Source organism: Macrobrachium rosenbergii, chromosome 27 (genome assembly GCF_040412425.1).
Source record: "Macrobrachium rosenbergii isolate ZJJX-2024 chromosome 27, ASM4041242v1, whole genome shotgun sequence".
Taxonomy (NCBI): domain Eukaryota; kingdom Metazoa; phylum Arthropoda; class Malacostraca; order Decapoda; family Palaemonidae; genus Macrobrachium; species Macrobrachium rosenbergii.
This window is the reverse complement of record NC_089767.1, coordinates 39,335,234-39,352,348: the sequence shown is the minus strand read 5'-3', so window position 1 is coordinate 39,352,348 and position 17,115 is coordinate 39,335,234. Positions and strand designations below refer to the sequence as shown.

General features: G+C 29.7%; 12 non-coding genes across 12 annotated transcripts; all 12 read right to left on the bottom strand.

The window, feature by feature from the left end:
* Positions 1 to 553: 553 nt before the first annotated feature.
* TRNAL-CAG (transfer RNA leucine (anticodon CAG)) lies at positions 554 to 637 on the bottom strand. The gene has a single exon. It is a non-coding gene; the product is annotated as a tRNA-Leu (tRNA).
* Positions 638 to 3,417: 2,780 nt separating this feature from the next.
* Positions 3,418 to 3,501, bottom strand: TRNAL-CAG (transfer RNA leucine (anticodon CAG)). The gene has a single exon. It is a non-coding gene; the product is annotated as a tRNA-Leu (tRNA).
* Positions 3,502 to 4,492: 991 nt separating this feature from the next.
* TRNAL-CAG (transfer RNA leucine (anticodon CAG)) lies at positions 4,493 to 4,576 on the bottom strand. The gene has a single exon. It is a non-coding gene; the product is annotated as a tRNA-Leu (tRNA).
* A 3,698-nt stretch (positions 4,577 to 8,274) lies between these two features.
* Positions 8,275 to 8,357, bottom strand: TRNAL-CAG (transfer RNA leucine (anticodon CAG)). The gene has a single exon. It is a non-coding gene; the product is annotated as a tRNA-Leu (tRNA).
* An 823-nt stretch (positions 8,358 to 9,180) lies between these two features.
* Positions 9,181 to 9,264, bottom strand: TRNAL-CAG (transfer RNA leucine (anticodon CAG)). Its single transcript has one exon. It is a non-coding gene; the product is annotated as a tRNA-Leu (tRNA).
* Positions 9,265 to 10,087: 823 nt separating this feature from the next.
* Positions 10,088 to 10,171, bottom strand: TRNAL-CAG (transfer RNA leucine (anticodon CAG)). The gene has a single exon. It is a non-coding gene; the product is annotated as a tRNA-Leu (tRNA).
* Positions 10,172 to 10,998: 827 nt separating this feature from the next.
* Positions 10,999 to 11,082, bottom strand: TRNAL-CAG (transfer RNA leucine (anticodon CAG)). Its single transcript has one exon. It is a non-coding gene; the product is annotated as a tRNA-Leu (tRNA).
* Positions 11,083 to 11,913: 831 nt separating this feature from the next.
* Positions 11,914 to 11,997, bottom strand: TRNAL-CAG (transfer RNA leucine (anticodon CAG)). The gene has a single exon. It is a non-coding gene; the product is annotated as a tRNA-Leu (tRNA).
* Positions 11,998 to 12,901: 904 nt separating this feature from the next.
* Positions 12,902 to 12,985, bottom strand: TRNAL-CAG (transfer RNA leucine (anticodon CAG)). Its single transcript has one exon. It is a non-coding gene; the product is annotated as a tRNA-Leu (tRNA).
* A 982-nt stretch (positions 12,986 to 13,967) lies between these two features.
* Positions 13,968 to 14,051, bottom strand: TRNAL-CAG (transfer RNA leucine (anticodon CAG)). Its single transcript has one exon. It is a non-coding gene; the product is annotated as a tRNA-Leu (tRNA).
* Positions 14,052 to 15,016: 965 nt separating this feature from the next.
* TRNAL-CAG (transfer RNA leucine (anticodon CAG)) lies at positions 15,017 to 15,100 on the bottom strand. The gene has a single exon. It is a non-coding gene; the product is annotated as a tRNA-Leu (tRNA).
* A 939-nt stretch (positions 15,101 to 16,039) lies between these two features.
* Positions 16,040 to 16,123, bottom strand: TRNAL-CAG (transfer RNA leucine (anticodon CAG)). Its single transcript has one exon. It is a non-coding gene; the product is annotated as a tRNA-Leu (tRNA).
* Between the last annotated feature and the right edge of the window lie 992 nt (positions 16,124 to 17,115).

Below are 17,115 nucleotides of genomic sequence, written 5' to 3'. Positions count from 1 at the left end.
CGTCAAAGAAAGTAACAGTAGTAGCAGTATTAGTAGAGTTGATATATTAATTATTGGAAACATATGAAGCATAAGAAAATGTTTTGATTAAATATTTAGAAATTAGCCTTCAATCCCAGCCGACATGAGGTTCTGACGACTGAGGTTGTGGAGCTTCAATATTTTTTCAAGCAAGGCAGTATCAGTGACTGTCTTGTTGATTATAAAAGCCACGATGAATAAAACGGTTTAGTAATAGGATCTTCCAGTGAGTAAAACATCTAGAACGATGCATGGATAAGGGGAAATGCATGGGAAGACGTAAAATGGGTAAATCTTATTAAGATATATTAATTTTTATCCCCATCAGAATGTCAGTCAATGTAACCAAAGTAAGGACAGGAAATCTCGTGTTTTTTTCCACGCAAATTGCTCTCTGAGATGAGACAGTTTTCCGTCTGTCTGTTGGCCTATGTACTCGACAAATGGAAGTTGCATTGGTTACCCAGTAAGTTTTTCCACATTTATTCTTCTCATTTCAAATCCTGTACCCGAGTTCAAACTCGAAAATTTCTGTCAGGAGTGGGATTCGAACCCACGCCCGGAAGACCGGACTGCGACCTGAACGCAGCGCCTTGGACCGCTCGGCCATCCTGACTTGAGTGTATTCAGTCGCCTGTCCAACTGAACCCGACCGTCTGCTAGATATCCGATCATTTTAGTGTTGGTTTGGGGTTCAGTGACCTAATGTCAATTAGCGGAGTGTGAGCTGTGAGTGAATGTCTTAATGCATATTTTTAACTGATATTTTGGCACGCAGGTAATACCTTTCGTTTAATGGTACGTCAATATTCAGGGAACGAATTTTTTACGTGCTTACTAGCAAGACACCTCTTACAAGATAATTTACTTTTTGCTTTGAGGAGTTTGCAATTGAACATCAGAATCTTAGTTGGTATTTTCCAATGACCCGGCCAGCTTAGTGCAAAGCCGTCGGACTTGTAGCGAAAGCCGGCGTATTTTTTGATCAGTCATCTGCTTCTTTAGTTTGATAATCAGATGTTCAGAAGTTCCCGATATATATATACCGCTTGTGTGACCTCATTTCGACTCCGCATTTTGCGAACCCAGTTATGAACGAGACCTAAATTAAAATTACGAGTGTTTGAAAAGGAACTCTTTCCATTATTTACGTGAAGCCAGACACAGATTTATATATGGTTAGCTTTTAAACCTTGAATTTGTGTTATAATCTGAAAGCGCTTTAGATGTAAAATATTGTTTTCTGTTTTTATGTATATTTGGCATGTTTGTAAAAAAAAAACAAGATTAAGTTTGTTTTTCTGAGTACCAGCAATGACACTCACTGCTCAGTTAATAGAAATGAGAATATTAAGCCTGTTGAAAACTCACTTTGTTTGACTTCATTTAACTCTGAACGAAAATACTGTCTGTTCTCGCCGTATAACGTAGGTATTGAACGAGTATAGGCAGCCGCTTTTCTAAACAAGAGAGATAACTAAGAAAAATGAAAGATTTGAGGGCAGTCAGTTACACTTTGCAACAAGTAATGGGATTTGGTTGGTACTGGTTAATGTTACTCTAAAACCGAAAATTCCAGCCTCAATTATCTCTTGGGAGAACTAGTTCGGATCAGACAGAATGATTAAGTCTGGTGTAAAACATCTAGAAATCGTGGTCAGACTAAAATAGATATTTGGTCGGGCAGGAAGGCGCCTCACGCTTGTTGGTTGTTCGTTAGAAACAGACAAAATCGGCTGTTTAAGTTAGTGTTTAAAATCTTCGAACATATTTTAGATGTGAAGGGAATTAAGGTAATTAAAGGAATACAAAGTGAGGTAAAAACGATGGTCACCTTTTCTCCTGAATAAATGAAATACGTCATATGAAAAGGATGTGAAAATTTTACTGTTTAGCTTCTTCATTGAACTATGAATGTTGTGTGTGTGTATGTATGTATATATATATATATATATATATATATATATATATATATATATATATATATATATATATATATATATTATACAGTATATAATACATGTGTATGTATATATATTATGTGTGTGTGTGTAATCACAAAATAGGTTTATATATTTTATGATGTTTCTGGAGCTTTTAAAAAAAGAAACAGATACATAGATAAATACCTCATTTTTAGCAGTGTGTCATTTTTTCCAGTTATATAAAGTAATTATTTTTCACTCGGCTGGAAACGGTAACTTTGTTGTCCGAACTTTTCAGTTTATTATTTCAACTTTAATTTATGTAGCTCGTCCCTATTACTTTGTAGTATTAATCTACATCGGATACCTATTACGGGGTTGATCATATCTATTATATAAATTATCATACCTATTATAAAAATTATCTCACGTTATATAAAATATCATACGTACTATCAAGATTATCGTACCTGTTGTATACAGTATCATACCTATTATCAAAATTATCATACCTGTTATGTAAAGTATCATACCTATTATCAGAATTATCATACCTGTTATGTAAAGTATCATACCTATTATGAAAATTATCATCCTGTTATGTAAAGTATCATACCTGTTATAAAAATTATCATACCTGTTATGTAAAGTATCATACCTGTTATAAAAACTATCATACCTGTTATGTAAAGTATCATACCTATTATCAAAATTATCATACCTGTCATATAAAGTATCATGCCTATTATAAAAATTATCATACCAGTTATATGAATTGTCATATTACGTATATAAAAATAATTATATTCACACCCAGAACACCAGCCCGCAACCTGAGCTCAGAATCTTGGGCCACTTGGCATCGGTGATTCCGTATATTTAGCTCCACCGAGAAAGTTCAGTGAGGTTATATTGTCTCTTACGTTTGCCTTTCTGTTATTTCATTTTTTATTATTTTTGAAAGATGTCTCAGAAAGCTTATAAACATGTTTTAATCAAGTTTTATGAACATTTTTTTAGACTTTGCGGTAGATATCGATGATTTTGCAGTTTCTCGATTTTTCCATTGTTATTTTCTGTTTATAATGTGGTATGCTATTACCATCCCTGTAACCTTCTTATTAAGCAAAAGAATATGGAAGAATTCGTATTTGAATTATTCTTGTAGTTTTTAATGCTCTTTGTGTTTGCGTTTCATAATTTTTATATATCAATCATTCCACATTTTCATTTAAATATTATTTATCAGTTTATTGCTAAAAAACTGCACTATGTTTAACCTGTGTTACTCATTTTACCTCATTGTCTGATTCTGATCTGTTAAACCCTTGCAAAGTCATTTCAAGATCATTGCTATCATTACTGGAGACTGGAAGGTATGTCCCAATATTATAGCTTTCTTTCCCTGTCCATTGAATAATTTTCACACATTCACATAAATTAATGCCCCTTATACATTGTGAAAACTTCTTGTCAGGAGTGGGATTCGAACCCACGCCCGGAAGACCGGACTGCGACCTGAACGCAGCGCCTTGGACCGCTCGGCCATCCTGACCTGACTTTGGTGGTTGCCTAACATAATCAGGTGTTTTCTTTTTATTCATAGATCTTTCTCGTAAATTTCTGTTATTTTCCATAGACAGTCATGATTTAATGAGTACATAAATATTATATAAAAAGCTACATCTGTGACCTTATTAATTTTAATTTGTATGCATTGTTGATCTACTATTGAAAAGGTTCAAAATTATTAAAAAAAAAAAAAAAAAAACAAAGGTTCACAAGTAAGATGACAATCCAGTGCTGATTCAGATCAGTATTTGAGTCTTCTGTAAATAAACTCAGGTTATTTCGTCGTCCTGCCCCAAGATTATCATGTTCAAAGATTGTATTCATTCTGATGAACCTTTTGTTTTTTTTTTTTTTTTTTGTTGTTTTACATATTTTTATATTCGGTACTTCCAAAACCGTGGTTTCTCCACGAAATTCTGTCATGTTTTTATTCTTCCCACGTTGTGCTGGTAAATCTTTATCTTTGTATGATGTATCAGCAAGAAGAGGTTTCGTTGTTGTAAATGTGAAATTAATGTTACAGAAGTTTTTGATATAATGTTAATACTTGCTAAGATTAATGGCATAAAAGTTATTGATATGATGTTTAATACTTGCTGTTCCTTATTTATATCCCTTTTTCTTTGTTTATTATGATTTTCCTTGTAAAAATTCACGACAAAAATTTGCATAGAAAAGACAATACACTGGAGATCCTTGTGATATTTATTTCACCATCCAATCGGCATACGAAAGGCCAGGATTTCATTACTCTGTAATTGTTTAATATGTAACTTGTTTTACAGACTAAAGTAATGTACCTTATAACATACTCATTTCATGTTTTTCTAGTTTTCAAGATTCAGTTATATCCAGTGATATGTTGTCTGTTATTTTATTGCACACTCGGAAGTAATGCACCTGTCTGCAATTATTATTATATAAAGACTGATAGATTGCACCTGTATAGGGTCATCATGCCCATGAAAATCATCTGTCAGGAGTGGGATTCGAACCCACGCCCGGAAGACCGGACTGCGACCTGAACGCAGCGCCTTGGACCGCTCGGCCATCCTGACCTGATTTGCAACCGCTGCCTAACATAATCAGTTATTTTCTTTTATATAATCTGTCCCATGAACTTTGCTTCATTTTTATTCTTCTTCTTTTCAAAGACATTCATGATTTGAGGAGTACATTCTTCTGTGACATTATTGAAAGTAATTTGTCTTGCATTGTTGGTAATTGATTACAAAGGTTCAAAATGATTAATAATGTTCTCATATATGATGGCAATACAGTTCAGATTCTGACCATTAATTAAGTCCCCTGTCAATAAACTTACAGACAATTTGTAAACAAACCTGCGGTCAGTTCGTCACCGTGAGCAATATTATCATGTTCATATATTTTATATATTCTTAAGAACTATTTTTTTTTTTTTTTACGTATTTTCATATCTATTATTTTAAAAACGATGCCTTCACTACTATATACGCTCCTTAATTTGTTCGCACTGGTTTGTAAATCTTTATCATTGTATGATGTATTTAAAGACGAGAAATACTTCGTTGTTTTACGAATGAAATTTGTATAATGTTCATTTTGTCGACTCCTTTTTTAATAATTTTATTTTCTGTAAAAATATGACACATATACATAGAAAATCTGTTAATTTTGTAAAAATATGTAAACATTTTTAAATTTTCCTTAAAAACGTGACATATTTACATCGAAATATTTTTCTGGAAATATATATATATATAAGTTTTTTTATAAATATATATATATATAGATTTAACAATATATGATTTATATACAGATTTAATTTTTTTATTATACTTATAATAAACTATTTTTAATTTTTGCATTGATAAAAGTGAAGTAAGACATATTTACATTGAAATATTTTTCTGGATTCGAAAAAAACGATGACATGCCTTGGTATACATAAGACCTGATTTTTTTCATAATCAAATCAATTGCAGAAATTTCTGTTATTTATATATACATAGATTTAACAATATATTGTTGATTTATCTTTTACACTATTTAATTTTTCATTATTGTTGATTTGTGTAATTTGTCTTGTATTGTCAATTAATGATTACAAATTAAAATGATTAAGATGTGATTAATTTATATGCATTGATATACAGTCCCTTGTAAGTAAGACAGTCTTGTAGTAGTTTGTCTTAAGAATTATTTTTTAATTTTAAAATTACCTGTTGAAAAATCATCTGTCAGGAGTTGGAAATCTTTATCTTTGTATGATTTGTTAAAGATGAGAAACATTTTGTTGATTTAAGAATGAGCGCCTTTGCCATATGATGTTCATCCTGTCAACCTTTTATTATTCATTTTATGTTTTTAAGAATGAAACATAATCATGCTGGAACTCTTTTATATTTCATTTTTGTTATTTTCTAAAAACGTAACATACAAACAAAATTTTTATTTTCTGTGAAAAATATGACATGTATATGCATAGAGATTTTTTATTTTGTATATACATAGAATTAACAATATACTGTTGAGAGTAATTATTTTTCAATTATCATCCTGATTTCCAGAATTATTAGATGATTTAGTATACAAGACACCTGGATTCTTTTACCCATGTGTTTTCAAACTATTAAATGCCATTTTTGATATACATTCCTTACATAATTAGTTTTTTTAAATCTATTGCATTGTTGATTAATGATTTAAATGTAATTTGTCTTGTATTGTCAATTAATGATTATGTTGGCAATAAGTTCAGTTCAAAATTGATTAATTAAACTTACAGTCCATATGAATTATTTTTGATTTTCATGTCTGTTATTTTAAAAAGTTCAGATTTCTGACTTATTTGTTAATTGGGTTGTAAATCTTTATCTTTGTAAATAAACAAGAAACAGTCGTTGATTTAATAATGAAAATAAACTTATTCCTTTTATATATTCATTTTGTTATTTTCTAGAAACATAACATACAAAATAAAATTTTTATTTTTTTACGTAGAAATTTTCATTTCTGTATATTATTTTAAAAATTCACCTAATTATTTTACAAATTATCATGTCCTTATTTTTTTATTACTTGGGTCAAAATTATTATCTTTGATTTATGATTTGATAAAGACACCTGGATTGGTTAACTATCTTTGTTGATTTAAGAATGAATTTGTTGATGATTTCATACATAACTCAGTTTTTTTTTATATATTCAGAAATTTCTGTTATTTTTAAGAATGAAATTGATTAGTATGTTCATTTTTAACCTCTAAGTATTTTTCGTTTTATATTATTGGTTTAAATGTTATTTTCTTGTAAAATTAACATACAAGGTTCAAAATGATTTAATTTCACATGTATGGAAAAATATGACATGTATATGCATAATTAATTTTTACAGTTTTTGTAAATAAATATCCCAGTTAGAATTAAGAATTACTTTTTTGATTTCATGTCTGTTATTTTAAAAATCCCCTGTCATGTCAGGATCTTATTGTCCTTATTTGTTAGCATTGGGTTGTAACTTCATTATTTTTTCATTTTAAAGACTTGAAACACTTTGTTGATTTCAAGAATGAATTATGATGTCAACTCCTTTTATATATTCATTTTTGTTATTTTTATGTGCTAGAAAATTTTTATTTTCTTTGAAAAATGACATGTACAGTAATTTATACATAGAAGAATATACTGTTGACCTGGAACTTCATTATTTTATCATTGAATGATTATGATGTGTTGATTTACCTCTGATAAACCATGTAAGACACCTGGATTGGTAATTACCTTGAAAATCATCTGTCAGGAGTGGGATTCAACCACGCCGGAAGACCGGACTGCGACCTGAACGCAGCGCCTTGGACCGCTCGGCCATCCTGACCTGATTGATATACATTCCTTACATAATTAGTTTTTTTAAATCTATTGCAGAAATTTCTGTTATTTTCAATAGACATTCATGATTTGAGGAGTAGATGATTAGTATGCAATTCTTTTCCTTTTCAAACTATTAAATGTTTTTTGTCTTGCATTGTTGATTAATGATTTAAATGTAATTTGTCTTGTATTGTCAATTAATGATTACAAAGGTTCAAAATGATTAATAATGTTCACATGTATGGTGGCAATACAGTTCAGTATCTGACCATTAATTAAGTCCCCTGTAATTAAACTTACAGTCATTTTGTAAATAAACTTACTCCCAGTTCGTCTTCAGAATTATTTTTCGTATTTTCATGTCTATTATTTTTTGCCACCTGTATTTTAATTAAGTCCCCTGTAATTGTTACAGTCATTTTTAAATAAATACCCCAGTTCGTCTTCAGAATTATTTTTCGTGTTTTCAGGATCATTCAGGAACTTGTCCTTATTTGTTAGCATTGGGTTGTAAATCTTTATCTTTGTATGATTTGTTAAAGACATGAAACACTTCGTTGATTTAATAATGAAACTGGTATGATCATACTGTCAACTCCTTTTATATATTCATTTTTGTTATTTTCTGTAAAAACATAACATACAAACATAGAAAATTTTTTATTTTCTGTGAAAAACATGACATGTATATACATAGAAATTTTTATTTCTGTATATACATAGAATTAACAATATACTATTGATTCACAGTAATTATTTTACCAATTATCATCCTACGAACTTCATTATTTTTTCATTAGCTTGTCCACTTTTCAAGAATGATTATGATGTGTTGATTTATGTGCTCTGATATACAGTGAAGTAAGACACCTGGAATGGTAATTACTACCTTGAAAATCATCTGTCAGGAGTGGGATTCGAACCCACGCCCGGAAGACGGAATGCGACCTGAACGCAGCGCCTTGGACCGCTCGGCCATCCTGACCTGATTGATATACATTCCTTACATAATCAGTTTTTTTTTAAATCTATTGCAGAAATTTCTGTTATTTTTAGTAGATATTCATGATTTGAGAAGTATATGATTAGTGCGTAATTCTTTTCATTTTTAACCTACTAAGTGTTTTTCGTTTTGCATTGTTGATTATTGGTTTAAATGTAATTTGTCTTGTATTGTCAATTAATGATTACAAAGGTTCAAAATTATTAATAATGTTCACATGTATGTTGGCAATACAGTTCAGTATCTGACCATTAATTAAGTCCCCTGTAATTAAACTTACAGTCATTTTGTAAATAAACACTCCCAGTTCGTCTTCAGAATTATTTTTTACGTATTTTCATGTCTGTTATTTTAAAAATGCCCCCTGTCATGTCAGGATCTTATTGTCCTTATTTGTTAGCATTGGGTTGTAAATCTTTATCTTTGTATGATTTGTTAAAGACAAGAAACACTTTGTTGATTTAATAATGAAACTGGTATGATCATACTGTCAACTCCTTTTATATATTCATTTTATGTTATTTTCTGTAAAAACATAACATACAAACATGGAAATTTTTTATTTTCTGTGAAAAACATGACATGTATATACATAGAAATTTTTTTTATTTCTGTTTATACATAGAATTAACAATATACTGTTGATTCACAATAATTATTTTACCATTTATCATCCTACGAACTTCATTGTTCTTTTCATTAGCTTGTCCACTTTTCAAAAATTATTATGATGTGTTGATTTATGTACTCTGATATACAGTGAAGTAAGACACCTGGATTGGTAATTACTACCTTGAAAATCATGTGTCAGGAGTGGGATTTGAACCCACGCCCGGAAGACCGGACTGCGACCTGAACGCAGCGCCTTGGACCGCTCGGCCATCCTGACCTGATTAATATACATTCCTTACATAATCAGTTTTTTTTTTAAATCTATTGCAGAAATTTCTGTTATTTTCAATAGACATTCATGATTTGAGAAGTACATGATTAGTATGTAATTCTTTTAATTTTTAACCTACTAAGTGTTTTTCGTTTTGCATTGTTGATTAATGGTTTAAATGTAATTTGTCTTGTATTGTCAATTAATGATTACAAATTCAAAATGATTAATAATGTTCACATGTATGTTGGCAATACAATTCAGTATCTGACCATTAATTAACTCCCATATAATTAAACTTACAGTCATTTTGTAAATAAACTTACTCCCAGTTCGTCTTCAGAATTATTTTTTACACATATTTTCATGTCTGTTATTTTAAAAATGCCCCCTGTCATGTCAGGAACTTATTGTCCTTATTTGTTAGGATTGGGTTGTAAATCTTTATCTTTGTATGGTTTGTTAAAGACGAGAAACACTTCGTTGATTTAATAATGAAACTGGTATGACCATACTGTCAACTCCTTTTATATATTCATTTTGTTATTTTCTGTAAAAGCATAACATACAAACATAGAAAATTTTTTATTTTCTGTGAAAAACAAGACATGTATATACATAGAAATTTCTTTATTTCTATATATACATAGAATTAACAATATACTATTGATTCACAATAATTATTTTACCAATTATCATCCTACGAACTTCATTATTTTTTCATTAGCTTGTCCACTTTTCAAGAATTATTATGATGTGTTGATTTATGTGCTCTGATATACAGTGAAGTAAGACACCTGGATTGGTAATTACTACCTTGAAAATCATGTGTCAGGAGTGGGATTCGAACCCACGCCCGGAAGACCGGACTGCGACCTGAACGCAGCGCCTTGGACCGCTCGGCCATCCTGACCTGATTGATATACATTCCTTACATAATCAATTTTTTTTTTTAAATCTATTGCAGAAATTTCTGTTATTTTCAGTAGACATTCATGATTTGAGAAGTACATGATTAGTGCGTAATTCTTTTCATTTTTAACCTACTAAGTGTTTTTCGTTTTGCATTATTGATTAATGGTTTAAATGTAATTTGTCTTGTATTGTCAGTTAATGATTACAAAGGTTCAAAATGATTAATAATGTTCACATGTATGTTGGCAATACAGTTCAGTATCTGACCATTAATTAAGTCCCCTGTAATTAAACTTACAGTCATTTTGTAAATAAACTTACTCCCAGTTCGTCTTCAGAATTATTTTTTACGTATTTTCATGTCTGTTATTTTAAAAATGCCCCCTGTCATGTCAGGAACTTATTGTCCTTATTTGTTAGGATTGGGTTGCAAATCTTTATCTTTGTATGATTTTTTAAAGACAAGAAACACTTCGTTGATTTAATAATGAAACTGGTATGATCATACTGTCAACTCCTTTTATATATTCATTTTAAGTTATTTTCTGTAAAAACATAACATAAAAACATGGAAATTTGTTGTATTTTCTGTGAAAAACATGACATGTATATACATAGAAATTTTTTTATTTCTGTATATACATAGAATTAACAATATACTGTTGATTCACAATAATTATTTTACCAATTATCATCCTATGAACTTCATTATTTTTTCATTAGCTCGTCCACTTTTCAAGAATGATTATGATGTGTTGATTTATGTGCTCTGATATACAGTGAAGCAAGACACCTGGAATGGTAATTACTACCTTGAAAATCATGTGTCAGGAGTGGGATTCGAACCCACGCCCGGAAGACCGGACTGCGACCTGAACGCAGCGCCTTGGACCGCTCGGCCATCCTGACCTGATTGATATACATTCCTTACATAATCAGTTTTTTTTTAAATCTATTGCAGAAATTTCTGTTATTTTCAGTAGACATTCATGATTTGAGAAGTATATGATTAGTATGTAATTCTTTTCATTTTTAACCTACTAAGTGTTTTTCGTTTTGCATTGTTGATTATTGGTTTAAATGTAATTTGTCTTGTATTGTCAGTTAATGATTACAAAGATTCAAAATGATTAATAATGTTCACATGTATGATGGCAATACAGTTCAGTATCTGACCATTAATTAAGTCCCCTGTAATTAAACTTACAGTCATTCTGTAAATAAACTTACTCCCAGTTCATCTTCAGAATTATTTTTTACACATATTTTCATGTCTGTTATTTAAAAATACCCCCTGTCATGTCAGGAACTTATTGTCCTAATTTGTTAGTATTGGGTTGTAAATCTTTATCTTTGTATGATTTGTTAAAGACGAGAAACATTTCGTTGATTTAATAATGAAACTGGTATGATCATTCTGTCAACTCCTTTTATATATTAATTTTATGTTATTTTCTGTAAAAACATAACTTAAAAACATGGAATTTTTTTTTATTTTCTGTGAAAAACATGACATGTATATACATGGAAATTTTTATATATCTGTATATACATAGAATTAACAATATACTGTTGATTCACAATAATTATTTTACCAATTATCATCCAACGAACTTCATTATTTTTTCATTAGCTTGTCCACTTTTCAAGAATGATTATGATGTGTTGATTTATGTGCTCTGATATACAGTGAAGTAAGACAAGACACCTGGATTGGTAATTACTACCTTGAAAATCATGTGTCAGGAGTGGGATTCGAACCCACGCCCGGAAGACCGGACTGCGACCTGAACGCAGCGCCTTGGACCGCTCGGCCATCCTGACCTGATTAATATAAATTCCTTTCGTAATCAGTTTTTTATATATGTGTATCATCTATCCCATAAACTTGTTTTTTTTTTGTATGCATTCATAATTTAAGGAGTTCATAATTATTATGTAATTCTTTTAAATTTTAACTGTATTTAATGTAATTTGCCTTGCATTGATGATTAACGATTTAAATGTAATTTGTCTTGCATTGTTGATTAATGATTACAAAGGTTCAAAATGATTAATAATGTTCACATGTATGATGGCAATACAGCTTCTGACCATTAATTAAGTCCCTTAATTTTGTAAATAAACTTACTATCAGTTTGTCCTCTTACTCAATTTACGGATGTTATTTATTCTGAAGAATGATTTTTTTTTTACGTATTTTCATATCTGTTATTCTAAAAATTTCTACCTTCACTCTAAATTCTGTCATGTGTTGTTAAGAACATAATGTCCTTATGTTCGTCTTGGGGTGTAAATCTTTGCCTTTGTATTATGTATTAAAGACGAGAAATACCCAACTCCTTTTATATATTAATTTCAATTAGTATATTTTGTCGTTTCAGTGTAAAAATATGATGTAAATGCATATATATTCAATTATTCATATTTAATTTAATTCTTTTTTTATTTTCCGTGTAGAAAATGTCGAATGTGCATAGATTTAACAATGTATATTACAATTAATTTGATAATTATCCTTGTAAAAACTTGACTAACATACTAGATTTTGCGATGTGTTATTGTAACCCGGAAATTATATTACTATCTTTTATTATTACAAACTCTATTATTCTTTCATTAGCTTGTCCACTTTTCATGAATTATCTTCATGAAGTGTTAATTTGTATGGAATGATATTCAGCAAAACAAGATGATTGTATCGGTAATCATTACATTGCAAATCATCTGTCAGGAGTGGGATTCGAACCCACGCCCGGAAAACCGGACTGCGACCTGAACGCAGCGCCTTGGACCGCTCGGCCATCCTGACCTGATTAATGTACTTTCCTTTTGTAATCAGGTTTATATATATATATATATATATATATATATATATATATATATATATATATATATATATGTATGTATAATCTATCCCATAAATTTTTTTTATGCATTCATAATTTAAGAAGTTCATAATTATCATGTAATTCTTTTCTATTTTAACCTTATTTAATGTAATTTGTCTTGCATTGTTGATTAATTATTTAATAAATGTCATTTGTCTTGCATTATCGATTAATGATTACAAAGGTTCAAAATGATTAATAATATTCACATGTATGATGGCAATACATTTCGGTTTCTGACCAGTAAGTCCACTGTAAACAAACTTAGTCGTTTTGTAAATAAACTTATGAGACAGTTTGTCTTCTTCCTCAATATTATCATGTTCACAGATGGTATTTATTTTTAAGAATGATTTTTTGTACTTGTTTTCATATCTGTTACTCTAAGAATTGCTGCCTTAGATCTAAATTCTGTCATGTTTTGTTAGGAACACACTGTCCTTATTATGTTCGTGTTGGAGTGTAAATCTTTAGCTTTCTATGATATATTAAAGACTAGAAATACCGGACTTATTTTATATATTAGTTTCAATTAATTTTTTTATCGTTTCCATTTAAAAATATGTTATAAAAGCATATAGGTTTAATTATGTATATTTCATTTAATTCTTTTTTATTTTCCGTAAAAAAAGTCAAATATACGTAGATTTAACGATGTATATTACAATATACGTAGATTTAACGATGTACATTACAATTAACTTGATAATTATCCATGTAAAAACTTGACTATTATACTAGATTTAGCGATGTATTATTGTAACCCGGAAATTATTTTACTATCTTGTTTTATTATTACAAACTCTATTATTCTTGAATTATCTTCATGAAGTGTTCATTTGTATGGAATGATATGCAGCAAAACAAGAGTTGTTATTGGTAATCATTACCTTGAAAATCATCTGTCAGGAGTGGGATTCGAACCCACGCCCGGAAGACCGGACTGCGACCTGAACGCAGCGCCTTGGACCGCTCGGCCATCCTGACCTGATTAATAAACTTAACTTACATAATCAGGTTTTTATATATATGTATAATCTATCCCATACACTTGTTTTTTTTTTGTATGCATTCATGATTTAAGGAGTTCATAATTATTTCATAATTCTTTTCTATTTTAACCTTATTTAATGTAATTTGTCTTGCGTTGTTGGTTAATGATTTAAATGTAATTTGTCTTGCATTGTCGATTAATGATTACAAAGGTTTAGAATGACTAATAATATTCACATGTATGGTGGCAGTACGCTTCAGTTTCTGACCATTAATTAGGTCCCCTGTAAACAAACTCAGTCATTTTGTAAATAAACTGACAATCAGTTCGTCTTGTTACTCAATATTATCATGTTCACAGATGTTATTTATTTTTAAGAATGATTTTTTTTACTTGTTTTCATATCTGTTACTCTAAAAATTGCTACCTTAGCTCTAAATTCTATCATGTTTTGTTAAGAACATACTGTCCTTATTTAGTTTGTGTTAGGTTGTAAATCTAAATCTTTGTATGATGTATTAAACACTAGAAATACCTGACTCCTTTTATATATTAGTTTCAATTAATTTTTTATATCGTTTCCTTTTAAAAATATGTTACAAAGCATATAGGTTAAAATTATGTATATTTCATTAAATTCTTTTTTATTTTCCTTAAAAAAAGTCAAATGTACGTAGATTTAACGATGTGTATTACAGTGTACATAGATTTAACGCTGTATATTACAATTAACCTGATGATTATCCATGTAAAACTTGACTAATATACTAGATTTAGTGATGTATTATTGTAACCTGGAAATTATTTTACTGTGTTATTTTATTATTACAAACTCTATTATTCCTTTCATTAGCTTGGCCACTTTTCATGAATTATCTTCATGAAGCGTTCATTTGTATGCAATGATATGCAGCGAAACAAGACAACGGTATCGGTAATCATTACCTCTAAAATCATCTGTCAGGAGTGGGATTCGAACCCACGCCCGGAAGACCGGACTGCGACCTGAACGCAGCGCCTTGGACCGCTCGGCCATCCTGACCTGATTAATATACATTCCTTACATAATCAGGTTTTTATATATGTGTATAATCTATCCCATACATACACTTGTTTTTTGTTTGTATGCATTCATAATTTAAGGATTTCATAATTATTATGTAATTCTTTTCAAATTTAACCCTATTTAATGTAATTTGTCTTGCATTGTTGATTAATGATTTAAATGTAATTTGTCTTGCATTGTTGATTAATGATTACAAAGGTTCAAAATGGTTAATAATATTCACATGTATGATGGCAGTACAGTTCAGTTTCTGACCATTAATTAAGTCCCCTATAAATAAACTTAGTAATTTTGTAAATAAACTTACAATCAGTTCGTCTTCTTACTCAATATTATCATGTTCACAGATGTTATTTATTCTTATGATTATTTTTTTTACATATTTTCATATCTGTTCTAAAAATTTCTACTTTCACTCTTAATCCTGTCATGTTTTGTTAAGAACATAATGTCCTTATTGTGTTCGTGTTGGGGTGTAAATCTTTATCTTTGTATGATGTTTTAAAGACTAGAAATACCTGACTCCTTTTATATATTAATTTCAATTAATATTTTTATCGTTTCCATGTAAAAATATGTTATAAATACATATAGGTCTAATGATGTATATTTCATTTAATTCTTTTTTTATTTTCCATAAAAGAACGTCCAATAAACGTAGAATTAATGATGTATATTCCAGTTAACTTGATAATTTTCCATGTAAAACTTGACTGATATATATATAGATTTAGCATTATTGTAACCTGGTCATTTTTTATGTTATTATTATTACAATGATTATTACAAACTCTATTATTCTTTCATTAGCTTGTCCACTTAACATGAATTATCTTCATGAAGTGTTAATTTGTATGCAGTGATATGCAGTGAACCAACACGACTGTATCGGTAATCATTACCTTGAAAATTTTCTGTCAGGAGTGGGATTCGAACCCACGCCCGGAAGACCGGACTGCGACCTGAACGCAGCGCCTTGGACCGCTCGGCCATCCTGACTTGACGATATATATATATATATATATATATATATATATATATATATATATATATATATATATATATATATATATATATATATGTAATTGTTTTTCGTCTGTGATTTTAGTGTTTGTTAGTTATTCATAGATTAAATCAAAAGTTATTTTAAATAAAATTACGAAGTTATTTTGAATCTTTTACTTATTTATTGTGGGAAATTCAGCATATTTTTCTCATAAGTATTATCTGTCTCTCCTTAAATAGAATTACAAAATTATTTTAAATAAAATTAAAATGTTATTTCAAATACTTTAGGGATTTATTGCGGGGAAATTCATATTCATTAAAAAGTTATTTCAAATACTTTAGGGATTTGTTGCAGGGAAATTCGTACTTATTAAAAATTTATTTCAAGCACTTTAGGGATTTATGCGGGGGAAATTCATATCTAACAAAAGTTATTTCAAATACTTTAGGGATTTATTGCGGGGAAATTCGTATTTGTTAAAAATTTTTTCAAATACTCTATGGATTTATTGCGGGGAAATTCGTATTTATTAAAAATTTATTACAAACACTTTAGGGATTTATGCTGGGAAATTCGTATTTATTAAAAAGTTATATAAAATACTCAAGGGATTTGTTGCGGGGAAAATTCATATTTAATAAAAAGTTATTTCAAATACTTCAGGGATTTATTGCGCTGAAATTCATATTCATTAAAAAGTTATTTCAAACACTTTAGGGATTTATTGTGGGGAAATTCATATTCATTAAAAAATCATTTCAAACACTTTAGGGATTTATTGCAGGGAAATTCATATTTTCTTCAGAGTATGATCTATCCCTACCTTCACGAAGAACCTCGGCCATTTATTGCAGGGAAATTCATATTTTCTTCAGAGTATGATCTATCCCTACCTTCACGAAGAACCTCGGCCAAGGTGTGTGAGAACCTGAAGCCGAGCAAGCAGGTGCGTGCTGACTAAGGAGGGAGATCTCGACTTGAG